Genomic DNA, 20,440 nt, shown 5'->3' with positions numbered 1-20,440 from the left:
AGTCTCTCCCTCCTCCTTCCCATTTTTCTTTCATCACTTCCTTCCCTTCTTTCTTCATATTATTATGTGGGGCTGGCATCAGTGGTAAAGAAGGCATAGTTACTGAGGGCACACAGAGCTTAAACACACAGGCATCATAGTATCTGTGATGAACACTGAGATAGGGAAGATGCTGGGGGCTGCAAGCATAAGGTGCACCCAACTCAGGCCCAAGTTAGAGAGTTATATTCTGAAATGCAAAGGATGAGTAGAGGCTACAGAAGAAAGAACTGCATACTCACTGGCATTCTAAATGTGTTGAGAAAGTGCATTGTACTTTCTGAATTTGGGCCTACCATATCTTCCACCAAGTTGTCCCAATGCCCATGGCAGAGCCTGAGGATTAGGGTGCTTGTTGACTGTTGGATAAGCATTGGTTTTGGAGGCGATCCTACCATTGTGGTGGGCTGTTGCTTCATGGAGGTGAGTCCGACTAGCTCTGTTGCCCTGTACTTACCTGTGGCCAGGTTGTATTACTGAATAAGCAAGGTTCACATTGAAATTGTGCACTACAAATAGGTAAACACAAGTAAGCCCGTGCATACCTTGCTTACTGTAAACCAGTGCATACCTTGCTTACTGGTTAATCTGCCCCTTCCTGTGACCACGTTCAGAATGCTCTTTTGTTACTCCTGGTTTCTATCCAGAGGAAGATGACCCCACTAGTTTTTGTGAATATTAACCAAAACCAGTTGCCATTGAGTCAACCGTGACTCAAGGTGATCCCATGTGTGTCAGAGTAGAACTGGGTTCCACAGGGTTTTCAATGACTGATTTTTTGGAATTAGACCACCAGACCTTTCTTCTGAGGCACCTCTGGGTGGACTTGAACCTCCAACATTTTGGTTAGCAGCTAAGCGCTTTAACTGTTTGCATCACCCAGGGACTCCTTGTAAATATTACTTATTTTAATCCCCCTCACAATTTACCTCATGTCACAGCCAAAATCTGCAATATAATAGCAATTAAAATGTAAGATAATAAAAGAGGTGGAAATATAACATAGTATGTAAAATATCCAGGTAATTCTTTCAATAGATGTGTATTTAACAACTGCTTTGTAACACGGAACATTGCTGGGGAGATAGTAGTGAACAAAACAGATTAAAATCTATCCTTGTGTAGCTTACATTCTGGTCTTGTTACTTATAGACCAAGCTGGGTTCTAGGTATATAAACACATGATACCTTTTAGGTCACTATAGCATTAGGATGCATGCACTATAAGGCAATTGGGACAACTTTGGCAATTTTCCATGAACTCCATATGCCTTTAACTGTTAGAATCATCCCCATTCAAATCCTATTGCTTGAAGTAGGGCAGCTTTTTAAGAGGTGTCCTCAAATATGATGATACAGATCCTTTTGGTAAATTAGCTCCTTCTTGGCAGTAAATGAGTTACTTTTGATATAAACATAATGAAGCCCACCCTGTTTTTTTCCTTCAGAAAATCTAAGGGAACAGGCAGCAGAAATCAAATCTGAAAGTTGATCAGTTGTAGGTTTGTGACGTCTTTTAAGGGTACCGGAGCTCAGTGAAGCTGACGCTTACTGGTGTGAAAAAATCAATGAAACTTTGGAAAATGCCTAATCTCCCCCACGGAACCTACCTCACAAAATATAAATGGGCATACAAGCATAGGTTTAATACCAGAGAGATTAAATTATACATTTTGGTTAGAGGGATAAAATCTTTCACTTTGTTGGTCTTTACCAGAATTACAAATCTGTAGTTAATCAGCCTCTGGCTTGCTTGTGGCTTCTTTTGGTTTCCTTTTCTGGTTACAGGGGTAATATGACTTCACCTCTCTTGGATCCTCCCTCTCCCTACCCCACATTTAAAGAGTAGACAAGTTTCGGCCCATGTTGCAGAATAAGTAGAACTGCCAAAGTGTGATGGATTGTCTTTAGAATGTCCCCAGAAGAGTTCTATGATCTTAAATTTGGTTTAGGAAATGAGGGTTAATGGGATTAGAGCAGTATTCAAAGCAGGGCCTGTTGGCAAGAAAAGAAACTCTCCATCCTCCAGGACATGCATCATGCCTGCCCCGCTTGGCTAAGACCTCAAGACAGAACGTTCCCATGATGCTGCCGCTCTTCTGGCCTCTGCACTACCATCTAGAGAGAGATGAGGGTTATGAGTGACTCTTCAGTAAGCACATGTAAAACTAGAAAATAGGCCATTTCTTCTGATGATCTACTCCAAAGAAGCAACTTTAAATTTTGTGCTGATTCTACTATGCCAATATATATGCTTCCTGTTTCTTCCTCCTGGCGTATTTTCTATGCAAGCATGCTGAACTCTGCCATTCTCATCTCAGGGCTTTCATGTTGTTCCAGATGCAGGATGCTTATCCCTTTTAAAAATTGTTGGGTGGCATAGTTGTATCGTAGTAATAATGGTCCCTGTTGAAGCACATGAATTAACCTGCCTAAAAATACAGTCTAGTCACATACATCCCATATCCCAGAGCCCACAAGCAGATTTTAGTGTTCTGGCCCTAATCTGTGTTCCCCATAGTCCTAAATGTATTCTCAAATACAACAGTACCTTGAAATCACCACCTGCATCTCAAATGAGTTGTTGTATGTCCTAATGAGCTGGTTGCTATGGACGCATTGGTAGTCTACTTATTTTTTTCAAATATCAGAAGCTCAGGTTATAGAAGAATTAAAAATAAAATACAAATAAATATTATTATTTGTAGTTTGGATAAATAAGTTATTTTTTTATAGTCATGGGTCACATTTGGTGCTTTTTTAAAAAACAAACTGTTTAAAAATTGGTCAAGATTTGATTTTTATTCCTAGGTAAACTCATAATTTTTCAACTTGTCTGTAATAACCAATGTATGGCTTAGAGCCTGACCAAAATTCAAGTGAGGAGAATTTTTCATTACAACTCAGTAATTTATTCAGCAGTGGATATGTACTGTGTTCCAGGGATTATGAGAGTAGAAACAGAATTATTACAATTTGTTTTCATATACAATATGAATATGCACTAACTCATCTGACTTATGCCTACTCCTTGTGGAAATATCATGGAATAATTGTCATGAACTACAGAAAACTCTATACTAAGTATCTATTTGTTACTTTTCTTCTTGTCTTCCTTATGGAAAATATAACTTCTTCCTGGGGAAATGGACTGGGCTGTGGTTTAAAGCATAGTACCATCTCTTTAATGCTAGCACTTTAAATAGTGGACTATGCCATTTGGAAATCTTCTTTTGTTTCCCATTCAACTGGATGCTCAAAATTGTTCCAAAAAAGGATCCCCTTTTTTTTGACTTTGAATTGAAAAGTGTCTTTGAAAAATAAAACATGCATAAAGTCAATACGATGTAATATAGCATACCTTTTTGATATGTTTTGTAATGATGATTAGTTCTGTATTTTTAGTTCAGCAGTTAAGTTTCAAAATTCCTGTGTGTCTGTTTTTATTTCAGAAACACGTGACAGCTTGTCACAAAGCTATCTAAGTTGCAACCACACCCAATGGTTCTGAGCACACTCAAGAAACTATATTAAGGGCCCCAGACAAATGTATGAACAAATTACAAACCCATTTGATTAGTTACTGCTCTCTAGAAAGGGACTGGGTACTGATTAGTGTACAAGTACAAGGAAACTACCTGAGAATGGGGAAAGAATCACCCTAAAGGATGAGAGGTAAAAGTGCTTGCTGCTTACAAAGGGTCAAGAATAGTGCCTATTCTTACTAGCCACACTATAGAACCTCAAGATTCACAGCACATTGGGTAGGGTACACATAAGGGTCCTGCCTCAGTTGTGGGAAACAATTAGCTCCAGACTAAATACTATTCCAGCCCTGCCTCACATTTAAAAAGCATCACCCATAAGAATCAAACTATTTCCAAGTAACTTGAACTCATCCCAGAACAAAGCTCAAGAATATTTATAGGAATAATAATAAAAATCAAGCATCCAGCAAGGTAAAATTCACAATGTCTGGCATCCAATAAAAAGCACCAGATATGCAAAGAGGCAGAAAAATACAGCCCATAATGAGGAGAAAAATCAATCAATTGAATCTGACCCAGAACTGACAAAGATGTTAGAAAGGGCAGACAAAGGCATTAAAATAGCTATTATAACTATATTCTATATTTTAAAAAGTTAAATATAGACATTGGAGATATAAAAAAATTGAAATTGAACTTCTAGAGATGAAAACTACAATGTGTGAGATGAAAAATACAATGGATGGGATTAATGGCAGTTTAGACATTGCAGAAGAAAAGTTAAATGAACTTGAAGTCATAGCAATATAAACTATCTAAAATGAAAGACAGAAAACAGAATTAAAAAAATCAAACAAAGCTTTAATGAGCTGTGGGGCTACTTCAAGCAGCTTGATATATACTTAGTTAGAGTTCACAAAATAAAGGAGAAAGAGGTGGAGACAAAAATATTTAAATAAATAATGGCCAGAAAATTTCCAAATTTGATAAAAATTATAAATGCACAAGTCCAAGATGCACAAAGCATCTCAAACATAAGGAACATAAAGAACAAAACAAACAAAAAATATAAAGACAAACTACATCAAGACACAACATAATTAAGTGATAAATAGAAAATGTTAAAAGCATCTGGGGGCAGAGAGAAAACACAAGTTACATAGAGAAACAAAGTTAAGTATGACAGCAGATTTTTCATCTGACACAATGTAAGCAAGAAGACAGTGAAGCAACATATTCAAAGTACTGAAAGAAAAAATCTGTCAAATTAGAATTATATACCCAGCAAAAATATATTTCAAAAACAAAGGTGAAATAAAGACTTTTTCTGGCACACAAAAGCTGAAAGAAGTCATCATTATAAGAAACGTTAAAGGAAATTCTTCAGTCAGAAGGAAAAATTCTTCAGTCACATGGAAATATAGATTTATACAAAGGACTGAAGAACACCAGAAATGATAATTATGTGGGTAAATATGTAAGACTTTTTCATATTATTTAAATCTCTTTAAAAGATAATTGATTCTTTAAACAGAAAGAATGGCAATATAGTATGGGATTTATAACATATGTAAAAGTAAAATGCATGACAACAATTGCACAAAGTTGGGAGGAAAGAAATGGAAGTATATTATTGTAAGGTTCTTATACTATGCATGAAGTGGTATATCACAATAAGTTAAAGATGTGTGGTATAACCCCTAAATCAATCACTAAAATAATAAAGAGTTATAACAAGATGATAGGCTTAAACCTAGCCATACTAATACACATTAAATATAAATGGTCTAAACAGCCCACTAAAAGGCAGAGATTGTCAGATGAGATAAAAAACAAAACCAAACTGTATGCTACCTACAACAAACACACTTTAAATATAAAGACACAGATAGGTTAAAAGAAAAAGCATGGAAAAATATGCCATGCTATTACTAATTTTAAAAAAAGCAGGAATGGCTATATTAATATCAGACAAATTTCATCACAAAGAATATTACCAAGGATAAAGAACATCATTTTATAATGATAAAGGGTCCGATCCACCAAGAACACACATAAATCCAAAATGATCATGTACCTAGTAAACAAAGCTTCAATATACATTAAACAAAAAGTGATAATAGACAACTTCACATTATAATCAAAGATTTCAATATCCCTCTTTCAATAATTGATAGAACAAGTAGACAAAAAATCATTAAAAATATAGAAGATTTAAACAACACTATCAACCAATTTGACCTGGTTGACATTTATAGAATACTCTGCCCAACAACAGCAGAATGCATATTCTTTTCAAGTGCACAAGCAACATTTACCAAGATAGACCATATTCTGATAGACCACAAAACAAATGCCAATTAATTTGAAAGAATTAAAGTCATACAAAGTATGTTCTCTGACTACAATAGAATTCAACTAGCAGAAAGATCTCTGAAAGAATCCCCAATGCTAGAAACTAACATATTTCTAAATAACCCATGGCTCAAAGAATAAATTAAAAGTGGAATGAGAAAATATTTTGAATTGAATGAAAATTAAAATACAACATATCAAAAACTGAGCAACGCTGCTAAATTAATAAGCCTTTAGCCAAACATCAGAAAAATAAAAAGTAAGAAGGCACAAATTACAGACATCAAAAAAGAGATTTGAAGTCACTACAGATTCTATAGTTATTAAAATATAACAAGGGTATATTATGAACAATTGGTATCAATAAATTCAGCAACTTAGATGAAATGGATAAATTCCTTGAAAGATAAAAACCACCAAAAATCACTCAAGAAGAAACATAGCCCTGTTTTTATTAAATAAATTGAATTTGTAGTTTAAAAACCTCCCACAGATAAAACTGCAGGCTCAGATGTCTTCACTGGTAAATTCTACCAAACATTTAAGGAAAAACAAAAGCCATTTTAACATAAATTATTCCAGAAAATTGAAGAGAAGAGAGTACTTTTTAATTTATTCTATAAGCCCTGATATTAAAACTAGAGAAAGACATTATAAACAGAGAAAATTACCGATCGTTATTCCTCATGAACATAGATAAAACATTCTAAATATAACTCTAGCAAATTGAATTCAACAGTATATAAAAAGAATAATATAGCATGCCCAAGTAGGGTTTATCACAAGAATGCAAGATTGATTTAACAATTGAAAATCAATCAGTGTAATTCATGATATTACCAAACTAAAAAAGAAAAAAACGTATTATCATCTCAAAAAACACAGAAAAATAAAAATAAAAAATTTGACAGAATCCACCAATATTGCTGATAAAGCTCTCAGCAAATGAGGACTATAAAGAAACTTCTTCAGCTTGATAAACGTGTCTATAAAAAACGTACAGTGAACATCAGACTAAGTGCTTTACTCCTAACATCAGGAACAAGGCAAGAATGTGAATAATGCAAGAAAAAGGAATAAAAGGCATCCAGATTAGAAAGTAACAAGAAAAACTGTCTTTTTTTCCACAGATATGATCATTTATGTAGAAAATTTGATGGAATCTACAGAAAAGCTACTATAATTAAAAAGTGGCTTTAGCAAAGTTGTAAGATACAAGAAGGATATACAAAAATCAATTGTATTTCTACATATTAGCAATGAAAAGCCAGATATTTACATAAAATTACCATTTAATAGAATAAAAATATAAAATATTTAGGGATAAATATGAAGAAAGATGTGCAGGATCTATATACTGCAAACTACAAAACATGGTGGAGACAAAGATGGAGACAAAATAAATGGAAAGATATACTGTGTTCATGTATTTTTATGATGTCAACTTTCCCCAAATTGGTTATGATGTCAGCTTTCACCAAATTGATCTGTAGATCCAAGGCAATGCCAGTCCAAACCTCACAGGCATTTTTTTAAAAAAAAATGTGGAAATGCAGAGGATCTAGAATAGTCCAAAATCTTTGAAGAGGAATAAAGTAGGAGGACTAACACTACTTGAGTTCAAGACTTATTATAAAGCTACAGTAATTAAGACAGTGTGGGATTGGTGTAAAGGTAGGAAAATAGATCCATGGAACAGAATACAGAGTCCATAAATAGACCATACGTGTAGGGAAAATCTATTTTCAACAGAAATGTAAGAGGAAGTCAGTGGTGAAAGTGCAATTTTTCAACAAATGGTGCTGGAACAATTGGATATCCATATGCAAAAAAGTGAACTTCCATCCACACCCTGCACCATATATAGAAATTAACTCAAAATGGATTATAGATCTAAGCATAAAATCTAAAACTATAAAATTTCTAGAATTAAACATAAAAACACCACACCCAATGCCATTGACTTGATTCTGACTCATAGCGACCCTGTAGGACAGACTAGAACTGCCCCATAAGGTTTCCTAGACTGTAAATCTTTATGGAAGTGGACTGTCACATCTTTCTCCCATGGAGCAGTTGATAGGTTCAAATCGATGAACTTTTGGTTAGCAGCCAAGCACTTAACCACTGCACCACCAGGCCTCCTTTTTGAATTAAACATGTTGTTGTCAGGTGCCGTCGAGTCGATTTGACTCATAGTGACCCTATGCAACACAGAAAGAAACACTGCCCAGTCCTGCGCCATCCTCACAATCATTATGCTTAAGCCCATTGTTGCAGCCACTGTGTCGATCCATCTTGTTGAGGGTCTTCCTCTTTTTTGCTGACCCTCTACTTTACCAAGCATGATGTCCTTTTCCAGGGACTGATCCCTCCTGATATCATGTCCAAAGTATGTGAGACGTAGTTTCACCATCCTTGCTTCTAAGGAGCACCTCTGGTTGTACTTCTTCCAAGACAGATTTGTTAGTTCTTTTGGCCATCTGTGGTATATTCAATTTTATCCACCACCACAATTCAAAGGCATCAATTCTTCTTTCGTCTTCTTTATTCATCGTCCAGCTTTTGCATGCACATAATGCGATTGAAAACACCGTGACCTGGGTCAGGCGCACCTTAGTCTTCAAGGTGATGTCTTTGCTTTTCAACACTTTAAAGAGATCTTTTGCAGCAGATTGGCCCAATGCAATGCGTCGTTTGATTTCTTGACTGCTGCTTCCATGGGTTTTGATTGTGGATTCAAGTAAAATGAAATCCTTGACAACTTCAATATTTTCTCTGCTTATCATGATGTTGCTTATTGGCCCAATTGTGAGGATTTTTGTTTTCTTAATGTTGAGGTGTAATCCATACTGAAGGCTGTGGCCCTTGATCTTCATCAGTAAGTGCTTCAAGTCCTCTTCACTTTCAGCAAGCAAGGTTGTGTCATCTGCATAACACAGGTTGTTAGAGAGTCTTCCTCCAATCCTGATGCCCCATTCTTCTTCATATAGTCCAGCTTTTCAGATTACTTGCTCAGCATAAAGATTGAATAGGTATGGTGAAAGGCTACAAGCCTGATACACACCTTTCCTGACTTTAAACCACGCTGTATCCCCTAGTTCTATCCGGACAACTGCCTCTTGATCTATGGACATGTTCCTCATGAGCACAATGAAGTGTTCTGGAATTCCCATTCTTTGCAATATTATCCAAAATTTGTTATGATCCACACAGTCGAATGCCTTTACATAGTCAATAAAAGACAGGTAAACATATTTCTGGTATTCTCTGCTTTCAACCAGGATCCGTCCGACATCAGCAATGATATCCCTGATTTAACACCCTCTTCTGAAACCAGCTTGAATTTCTGGCAGTTCCCTGTCGACATACTGCTACAGCTGCTTTTGAATGGTCTTCAGCAAAATTTTACTTGTGTGTGATACTAACGATATTGTTCCATAATTTCCGCATTCGGTTGGATCACCTTTCTTTGAAATGGGCGTAAATATGGATCTCTTCCAGTCAGTTGGCCAGGCAGCTGTCTTCCAAATTTCTTGGCATAGACGAGTGAGCACTTCCAGCTCTGCAACCGTTTGTTGAAACATCTCAATTGGTATTCCATCAATTCCTGGAGCCTTGTTTTTTGCCGATTCCTTCAGTGCAGCTTGGACTTCTTCCTTCAGCACCATCAGTTCATGATCATATGCTACCTCCTGAAATGGTTGAACATCAATCAATTCTTTTTGAAATAGTGACTCTGTGCATTCCTTCCATCTTTTGATGCTTCCTGCATCCTTTAATATTTTCCCCGTAGAATCCTTCAATATTGCAATAGGAGGCTTGAATTTTTTCTTCCTTCTTCCTAGTCTATCTTAGTCTGGAAGCTCAGCTGAAACCTGTCTTCCATGGGTGACCCTGCTGGTATCTGAATACCAGTGGCATAGCTTCCAGCATCACTGCAACACCCAAGTCCCCACAGTATGACAAACTGACAGACGTGTAGTAAGAATTAAACATAGGGGAAAATAATTGTGACTTTGTGTCAGCGAAGATTTCTTAGATACGACATCATAAGCATGATCTTTCAAAGATACCATTAAGAGTATGAAAAGCCAAGTCACAGACTGGAAGAATATATTTGTAAATTATGTATCTGATAAGGACTTACATCCAGAACGTATAAAGAATCCTTAAAACTCAAGTAGATTAACAATACCATTAAAAAATGGGCAAAAGACTTGACAGATGCTTCACCAAAGAGAGTATCTGAATGCCAAATAAGCACATGAAAAAATACTCAACTTCATTGCTCATTTGTTATTGTTGTTGGGTGTCATCGAGTAGATTTTGATTCATAGCAACTCCATTTGACAGAGTAGAATTGCCCCATAGGGTTTCCTAGGATGTAATCTTTACTGGAGCAGGTAGACGATCTTTTTCCTGTGGAGCAGCTGGGTGGATTCAAACCATCAGTCTTTCAGTTAGCAGCCGAGTGCTTAACCATTGTACCACCAGGGCTCCTCATTAGTGAAATGCAAATTAAAACCACAATGAGATACCATTAACGAAAACCTTGTTGTCATCGAGTCGATTCTGACTCATAGTGACCCTGTAAGGACAGAGTAGAACTGCCCTCATACCATTTCCAAGGAGTGCCTGGTGGATTCGAACTGCCGACCTTTTTGGTTAGCAGCCAAGCTCTTAACCACGATGCCACCAGGGCTCCGAGATACCATTACACACCTATTAAAATGACCAAAATTAAAAACCTAACCATACCAAGTGTTGAGAATTTGGAAGAACTGGAACTCTCATACACAACTGGTAGGAAAGCAAAATTTTAGAAACACTTTGGAAAACATTTTGGCGTTTTCTTAAAAAGTTAAACATATGCTACCATTGGTCTAGCCATTCCACTTCTATGTACCCAACAGAAATGAAAGTGTATGTCTGTACAAAAACATATGCAGCTTTATTTGTAGTAGCCATAACCAGAAAAAAACCAAATGTCCTTTAACAGGTAAATGGATAAACAAATCATGTAATACATAGTATAAATATATAATATATAATTCTATATAATAGAATACTGCAAAACAACAAAAAGGGATGAATTACAGAAACACTGCAGCATTGATGAATCTCAAAATAATTGAACTGAGAGAAAAAGCTAGACAAAAAGAAGTACATACTGTATGATTCTATTTAAATAAAATTCTAGAAAATTACATCTAATCTGTAGTTATAGAAAGCAGATCAGTGATTGGGGATGGGAGGGAGGGAATTCAAAGAGACATGAAGAAACTTTTGGGGGTGATGGATATGTTAACTATATTTAACAGCTGTATACATATATCAAACTTATCTAATTATACATTTTTGTGCAGCTCATTGCATGCCAAATAGAAATTAAAAAACTATAAATAAAATTTTAAAAATTACAACATTTGTAAAAAAATTTAAAAAAAGAGACAAACAATATTGACCTCACAGTTCAGTCATGTGGATAAAATGGATAATGGATGCTAGTGTGATCCTGGTATGCTGAGGAGACCAAAATATGTCACTTTTCTTACAACTAGCCAGTTGCCATTGAGTTGTTTCTAACTCATTGCACACCATGTGTTGCAGAGTAGAACTGTGCTCCATAGGGTTTTCAAAGCTGTGACCTTTTGGAAGCAGATTGTCAAGCTTTTCTTTTGAGGGGTCTCTGGGTGAATTTGAACCACAATCCTTCAGTTAACCTTTTGGTGCTTAAGTTTTCACCACCCAGGGACTCTTACAAAGACACTGAATCTATTTAGCCTGACATTTTTCAATCAAGGCAGAGCTCCTCAAAAAACAACAAAAAAATTAAAAATAAAATAAAACAAAGAAACAGAGAGGGAGTTGTTGTTAGATGCCATCGAGTCAGTTCCGACTCATAGTGACCCTATGCACAACAGAATGAAACACTGCCTGGTTCTGCACCATCCTCACAATCGTTGTTATACTTGTTGCAGCCACCGTGTTAATCCATCTCGTTGAGGGCCTTCCTCTTTTTTGCTGACCCTCTACTTCACGTAGCATTATGTCCTACTCCAGCGACTGATCCCTCTTGATAACATGTCCAAAGTATGTGAGGCAAAGTCTTGCCATCCTCACCTCTAAGGAGCATTCTGGATGTACCTCTTCCAAGACAGATTTGTTTGTTCTTTTGGCAGTCCATGGTATATTCAATATTCTTTGCCAACCTCATAATTCATATGAGAGAGGGAGAGAAAGAAAGGAAGAAAGAATGAAAGGAAGAAAGGACAGAAAGAAAGAAAGGAAGGAAGAAAAAAGTGTAGGAGATTTCAGAGAAAGGGAAACAATACTAGTATGCCTTGATTACCACTTTGTAAAGTTCAGCTGTTCGGACAGAGGTGCTCTGGCAGAGAGAGGCAGATGAACCTGGGAGAGCTTTTTCTGAGGGCGAGAGCCAATAGGGCCTCCACCCCAATTTTAAAACAAACTTCTGTGCGGGAGGAGTCGGGGGACACTACACCCTTCAAAGGAGAAAGTGGCTTGACTTAAAGGAGCCGTGGAAGCAAAACAAAAACAACAAGAAAATCAAGTCCACATGATATAAGATAGCATATCTTTTTGGCATGCTTGATAATGATTAGTTTTATATTTTTAGTTCAGAACAGTAGTTAAGTTTCAAAATTCCTGTTCAGCTGTTTTTATCTAAGAAACACATGACAGCTTGTCATAAGGCTATGTTGGGAATCACACCTGATGGATCTGACACACTCAAGGAACTATATTAAGGGCCACGTAACAAATGTATGAACAAATTATAAACCAATTGCATTAGTTACTTCTCTCTAGAAAGGGGCTGAGAATCTGAAGCAAATGCCAGAATTCAGACATATGCTGTGAAGTTCATGAGAGATGAGAGGGAGGAATTGATACAACATGTAATGCAGTGACAGAACTACCCACTCTTAGGACTGTAGACTTTATATTGAAAATATGTCACAAAGGTCAAGACTGTAGGATATTAGATTGTTGTTGTTGTTACATGCTGTTGAGTTGTTCTGACTCATAGCAACCCTATGTACAACAGAATGAAACACTGCCTGGTCCTGCACCATCCTCACAATTTTTGCTATGTTTGAGCCCTTTGTTGCAGCCACAGTGTCAATCTATCTTGTTGAGTGTCTTCTTTTTCTCTGACCCTCTACTTTACTAAACATGATGTCCTCCTTCAGGGACTGGTCCCTCCTGATAACATGTTCTGAGAACATGGTGAGACGAAGTCTTGCCATCCTTGCTTCTAAAGAAGCACTCTGGCTGTACTTCTTCCAAGAACAGAGTTGTTCATCAATATTCTTCACCAACATCATAAATTAAATGCATCAATTCTTCTTCAGTCTTCCTTATTCATTGTCCAGCTTTCACATGTATATTAGATGATTGAAAATACCATAGCTTGGGTCAGGGACACCTTAGTCCTGAAAGTGACATCTTTTTTTTTTTTTTAACACTTTTAAAGAGATCTTTTGCAGCAAATTTGCCCAATTCAATACATCGTTTGGTTTCTTGTCTGCTGCTTCCATGGGCATTGATGGTGGATTCAAGTAAAATGAAATCCTTGACAAATTCAATATTTTCTCTGCTTATCATGATTCATGATGTTGCTTATTGGCACAGTTGTGAGGATTTTTGTTTTCTTTATGTTGAGGTGTAATCCATACTGAAGGCTGTAGACTTTGATCTTCATCAGTAAGTGCTTCAAGTCCTCTTCACTTTCAGCAAGCAATGTTGTGTCATCTGCATATCGCAGGTTGTTAATGAGTCTTCCTCCAATCCTGATGCACTGTTCTTCTTCATATAGTCCAGCTTCTCAGATTATTTGCTCAGCATACACATTGAATGAGTATGGTGAAAGGATACAGCCCTGATACACACCTTTCCTGACTTTAAACCACGCAGTATCTCCTTGTTCTGTTCAAACGACTGCCTGTTGGTCTATGTACAAGTTCTGAATGAGCAAAATTAAGTGTTCTGGAATGCCCGTTCTTCGAAATGTTATCCAAAATTTGTTATGATACACACAGTGGAATACCTTTTCACTGTCAATAAAACATAGGTAAACATCTTTCTGGTATTCTCTGCTTTCAGCCCAAATCCATCTGACATCAGCAATGATATCCCTCATTTCACATCCTCTTCTGCATCCAGCTTGAATTCCTGGCAGTTCCCAGTCTATGTACTGCTGTAACTGCTTTTGAGTGATCTTCAGCAAAATTTTACATGTGTGTAATATTGATGATATTGTTCAATAATTTCCAAATTCTGTTAGATTACCTGTCTTTGGAATGGGCACAAATATGGACGTCTTCCAATCTCCTGGCCAGGTCTTCCAAATTTCTTGGCATAGACGAATGAGCGCTTCCAGTGTTTCTCCATTTGTTCAAACATCTCAACTGGTATTCTCTCAATTCATGGAGACTTGTTTTTCACCAATGCCTTCAGTGCAGCTGGACGTCTCCCTTCAGTACCATTGGTTCTTGATCATATGCTACCTCCTGAAATGGTTGAACATCGATCAGTTCTTTTTGGTATAGTGACTTTGTGTATTCCTTCCATCTTTTTTTGTGGCTCCCTGTGTCGTTCAATATTTTGTCCATAGAATCCTTCAGTATTACAACTCGATGCTTGAATTTCTTCTTCAGTTCTTTGAGCTTGAGAAAGGCTGAGCATGTTCTTCCCTTTTGGTTTTCTAACTCCAGGTCTTTGCACTTTTCATTATAATACTTTACTTTGTCTTCTCAAGCCCGTCTTTGAAATCTTCCGTTCAGCTCTTTACTTCATTATTTCTTCCATTCACTTTAGCTACTCTACATTCAATAGCAAGTTTCAGAGTCTCTTCTGACATCCAGTTTGATCTTTTCTTTCTTTCCTGTCTTTTTAATGACCTCTTGCTTTCTTCATGTATGATGTCCTTGATGTCATTCCACAATTAGTCTGGTCTTTGGTCATTAGTGTTCGATGCGTCAAATCTCTTCTTGAGATGGACTCTAAATTCAGGAGGGATATACTCAAGGTTGTACTTTGGCTCTTGTGGACTTGTTTTAATTTTCTTCAGCTTCAACCTGAACTTGCATGTGAGAAATTGATGGTCTGTTCTGCCGTGAGTCCCTGGCCTTGTTCTGAATGATGATATTGAGCTTCTCCATTGTCTCTTTCCACAGATATAGTCAATTCGATTCCTGTGTATACCATCTGGTGAGGTCCACAAGTATAGTCATCATTTATGTTGTTTAAAAAAAGGCATTTGTAATGAATAAATCTTTGGTCTTGCAAAATTCTATCATGCGATCTCTGGAATCATTTCTATCACTAAGGTCTTATTTTCCAACTACTGATCTGTCTTCATTTCCAACTTTCACATTCCAATCACCAGTAATTATCAATGCATCTTGATTATATGTTTGATCAATTTCAGACTGAAGAAGTTGGTAAAAATTTTCAATTTCTTCATCTTTGGCATTAGTGGCTGGTGCATAAATTTGAATAATATTTGTATTAACTGGTCTTCCTTGTCAGCATATAGATATTATGCTGTCACTGACAGTGTTGTACTTCAGCATAGATCTTGAAATGTTCTTTTGGACAATGAATGTGCCGTCATTCCTCTTCAATTTGTCATTCCTAGCATAGTAGACCTATGATTGGCCAATTCAAAATGGCCAATACCAGTCCATTTTAGCTAGGATATCAATCTTTATGCATCTCATTGAAAAAATGAAATGAATATTAGGTTAATGGTCTGAAAACTAGTTATGTGTAAAGGAGAGGCAGTCCAATCAAATCCTATTTTTTCCTTTCTATGGTCATGCACGAGAACTTTTTGTTTGGAAGGCAGTAAATAAATCAGCTATGGGTTTGTCTCAATAGAAATTAGACATATTGTAACTTGCAGTATACAGTGTGGTGCCCAACACTAAATGGGAATCTGCTGGACTTAAAAATTACATGTTCCCACTTTGCTTCTTAACTATTTAAAAAGTAGAATTGAACCCATTGAAATATTAATAGTTTGAGCTCATGCTAATTCACATTTGGATAATAGTTTATAAGGCATGTTTACTTGCATTTTCTCACAGGATCCTGACGGTGAAGATCAATGATGAGACTGATCAATATTTTAAGTGTAGTGGATGTCACCATTATAGTGTCATTCTTCAACATTTTTTAAATACCCATTTTCCACTGGGGCAGTAGTGGTTCAGTGGTAGAATTCTCACCTTTCATGTAGGAGACCTGGGTTCAATTCCCTGCCAATGCACCTCATGTGCAACCACCATCTGTCTGTCAGTGGAGGCTTGCATGTTGCTATGATGCTGGACAGGTTTCAGAGAAGCTTCCAGACTAAGACACACTAGGAAGAAAGGCCTGGTGATCTACTTCTAAAAACCAGCCAGTGAAAACCCCATGGAACACAACTGTCAGATCCCATTGTGTATAGGGTCACTATGAGTTGGGAAGTGACTTGAAGGAAACTAACAACAACAACGTTCTACACCAGCCAGTTTAGCATTGTTTAAAAGTATGGAGTTTGTAATCATAGTGCTTGGATTTGAATCCCATCTCCACCATTTTTTCTAACTTTGTGATCTAGGACAAAATCAATTACTTTTTGTGTCTTAGTTTGTTCCTCTATACCTGTGTCTGTAGTGAATATTTTCAGGATGAAATGAATTAAAGTTTGTATAGCATTTTGAATAGTGTCTGGCTCACAGTAAGCAAGCACTCAACAGATCTTAGCTATCCTTTCAGATCTTACCTTTAATTCTTAACATAAGAAAAATGATTAGCCCTATTTTATTTTATTCCCCCCCAAAGAAAATAGCTTTATTATTCTGTTCTGATGTTAAAAAAGTCTGTGTTCCTAGTAATTTTAAACAACATAGATAGAAAAGCAGAAAGAAAAATGACAATTACCCCAACTCCCACCATTATGAGACAACCCCTATAAATATTCCAACAAATAACTTCCAGACATCTTTCTGGGCATATAATTATATATGGATAAAAAAATTATATATATATCAAAATATCAATTTTTTTCAAACTATTTCACTGGGCCTGTAATGGACATATTTACATATCAATAAATAAACACATATATTACTGTTTTTTTAATGGCCATATTGTATTCCAGGAATATGGTTAATCTATTATTTAGATAAGAAATTTCCTACTGACGGACATTTAAGTTTTTCCCACATTTTGCCATTATAATTATCACAAGGAACACACTTATGCAACCGTCTCTGCCAATCATCTCCTTAGGATACAGTCAGATAAGTGGACTCTGTAACAAAGAATATGGCTATTTTAAAAAAATTTATTCTGCTTTAGGTGAAAGTTTAGAGAGCAAATCACACACAAACACACAAAAACTGATGCCATCAAGTTGATTCCAACTCATAGTGACCCTATAGTTTCTCATTAAATAATTAATACACAAATTGTTTTATGACATTGGTTGCCAACCCCATGATGTGTCAATGCTATCCCATTCTTGACCTCAGGTTCCCCATCTCCATCTGTCCAATTTTCCTGTCTCGCCTTCTCATCTTTGCTTTTGGGCTAGTGTGACCATTTAGTCTTGTATGCATGATTGAAGTATGTGTGTTATTGTTTTGTAGGCCTGTCTAATCTTTGGCTTAAGGGTGAACTTCAGGAGTGACTTCAGTACTGAGTTAAAAGGGTGTCCAGGGACCATACTCTCGGGATTTCTCCAGACTCTGTCAGACCAGTAAGCCTGGTCTTTTTTTGGAGTTAGAATTTTGTTCTACATTTATCTCCAGCTCTGTCCGGAACCCTCTATTGTGATTCCTGTCAGAGCAGTTGGGGGTGGTAGCTGGTGCCATCTAGTTGTTTTGGACTCAGTCTGGTGGAGGCTGTGGTAGTTGTGGTCCATTAGTCCTTTGGACTAATCTTTCCCTTGTGTGTTTTGTTTTCTTTATTCTCCTTTGCTCCAGATAGGATGGGACTGGTGGATATATCTTTGATGACCACTCACAAGCTGTTAAGACTCTAGATGCTACTCACCAAAGTAGGATGTGAAACATTTTCTTTATAAACTATGTTATGCCAGTTGAGCTAGATGTTCCGCGAGACCATGGTCCCCAGCTCTCAGCCCAGTAATTCAGTCCCTCAGGGAGTTTGGATGTGTCTCTGAAGCTTCTGTGACTTTGCCTTGGTCAAGTTGTGCGACTTCCCCAGTATTGTGTACTACCTTACCCTTCACCAAAGGTACCACTTATTTATTGTTCAGTTAGTGTCTTTCCCTCCCCACCCCTCCCCTCCCTCATAACTATCAAAGATTGTTTCTTTCTGTGTGTAAACCTTTTCATGAGTTTTTATAATACCAGTATTTGTCCTTTTCTCATTGACTTATTTCACTCAGCATAATGCCCTCTAGATTCATCCACGTTGTGAGATGTTTTGCAGATTCATCATTGTTCTTTATCATTGCATAGTATTCCATTGTGTGTATGTAGCATAGTTAGTTTATCCATTCATCTGTTTATGGACACCTAGGTTGTCTCCATATCTTTGCTATTGTGAATAATGCTGCAATGAACATGAGTGTGCATGTGTCTGTTCACGTGACAGCTGTTATTTCTCTAAGATATATTCCTAGAAGTGGGATTGCTAGATTGTATGGTATTTCTATTTCTAGCTTTTTAAGGAAACGCCTTATTGTTTTCCAAAATGGTTGTACCATTTTGCATTCCCACAAGTTGTACATAAGAGTTCCAAACTCCCTGAAGCATCTCCAGCATTCATTATTTTCTGTTTTTTTGATTAGCGCCAGTAATGTCGGGGTGAGATGGTATTTCACTGTAGTTTTTTAAAAATTTTTATTATGCTTTAAATGAAGGTTTACAGTTTTAGTTTCTCATACAAAACTTTATACACACACTACTATGTGACCCTACTTGCACTCTCCATACCGTGACAGCACACTCCTTTCCATCCTGGATTTCTTGTGTCCATTCAGCCAGCTCCTGTCCCTTTCTGCCTTTTCATCTCTTCTCTGGATAGGAGGTGTCCATTTACACTCACGTATCTACTTGAGCTAAGAAGCACACTCATCACGAGTACCATTTTATGTCCCATAGTCCAGGCTAATATTTGTCTGAAGAGCTGGCTTCAGGAATGATTTTAGTTTTGGGCAAACAGAGAGTCCAAGGGTCATGTCTTCTGGAGTTCCTCCAGTCTCAGTCAGACCATTAAGTCTGGTCTTTTTACTAGAATTTGAGTTCTGCACCCCACTTTTCTCCTGCTCCATCAGGGACTCTCTGTTGTGTTCGCTGTCAGGGAAGTCATTGGTGGTAGCTGGGCACCATCTAGTTCTTCTGGTCTCAGGCTGACGGAGTCTCTGGTTTATGTCATCCTTTTCTCTCTTGGGCTAATATTTTCCTTGTATCTTTGGTGTTCTTCATTCTCTCTTGCTCCAGGTGGATTGGGACCGATTGATGCATCTTATATGGCCCTCGCTATCTTTTAAGACCCCAGACGTCACTCACCAAAGTGGGATGCAGAACCTTTTCTTAATAAACTTTGTTATGCCAATTGACCTCGATGTCCCTTGAAACCATGGTCCCCAGACCCTTGCTCCTGCTACTCTGTCCCTCTAAGTGTTTGGTTGTATTCAGGAAACTTCTTAGCTTTTGGTTTAGTCCAGTTGTGCTGGCTCCTCCTGTCATGTGTGTTGTCCTTTCCTTCACCTAAGATAATTCTTGTCTACAATCTAGTTAGTCAATACTGCTCTCCCTCCCTTGTCACCCTTGTAACCATCAAAGAATGTTTTCTTCTGTGTTTAAACCTTTTCTTGAGTTCTTGTAACAGTGGTCATATACAATATTTGTCCTTTTGTGACTGACTAATTTCACTCAGCATAATGTCTTCCAGATTCTTCCATGTTATGAGATGTTTCACAGATTCATCGTTGTTCTTTATCATTGTGTAGTATTCCATTGTGTGGATATACCATAATTTGTTTATCCTTTCATCCATTGATGGGCACCTAGGTTGCTTCCTTTTTTTGATATTGTGAACAGTGCTGCAAATGAACATGGGTATGCATATATCTATTTGTGTGACAGCTCTTATTTCTCTAGGATATATTCCAAGGAGTGGGATTGCTGGATCATATGTTACTTCTATTTCTAGCTTTTCAAGGAAGCACTAAATTGATTTCCAAAGTGGTTGTACCATTTTACGTTCCTACTAACAGTGTATAAGTGTTCCAGTCTCTCCACAACCTCTCCAACATTTATTATTTTGTGTTTTTTGGATTAATGCTAGCCTTGTTGTGGTGAGATGGTATCTCATTGTAGTTTTGATTTGCAGTTCTCTAATGGCTAATGATCGTGAGCATTTCCTCAAGTATCTGTTAGCTGCCTGAATGTCTTCTTTGGTGAAGTACCTGTTCATATCCTTTGCCCATTTTTAAATTGGGTTATTTGTCTTTTTGTTGTTGAGGTTTTGCAGTATCTTGTAGATTTTAGAGATTAGACGCTGATCGG

The sequence above is a fragment of the Trichechus manatus genome, unplaced genomic scaffold, assembly GCF_000243295.1.
Source record: "Trichechus manatus latirostris isolate Lorelei unplaced genomic scaffold, TriManLat1.0 scaffold00210, whole genome shotgun sequence".
Lineage (NCBI taxonomy): Eukaryota > Metazoa > Chordata > Mammalia > Sirenia > Trichechidae > Trichechus > Trichechus manatus.
This window is presented reverse-complemented; position numbering follows the sequence as displayed.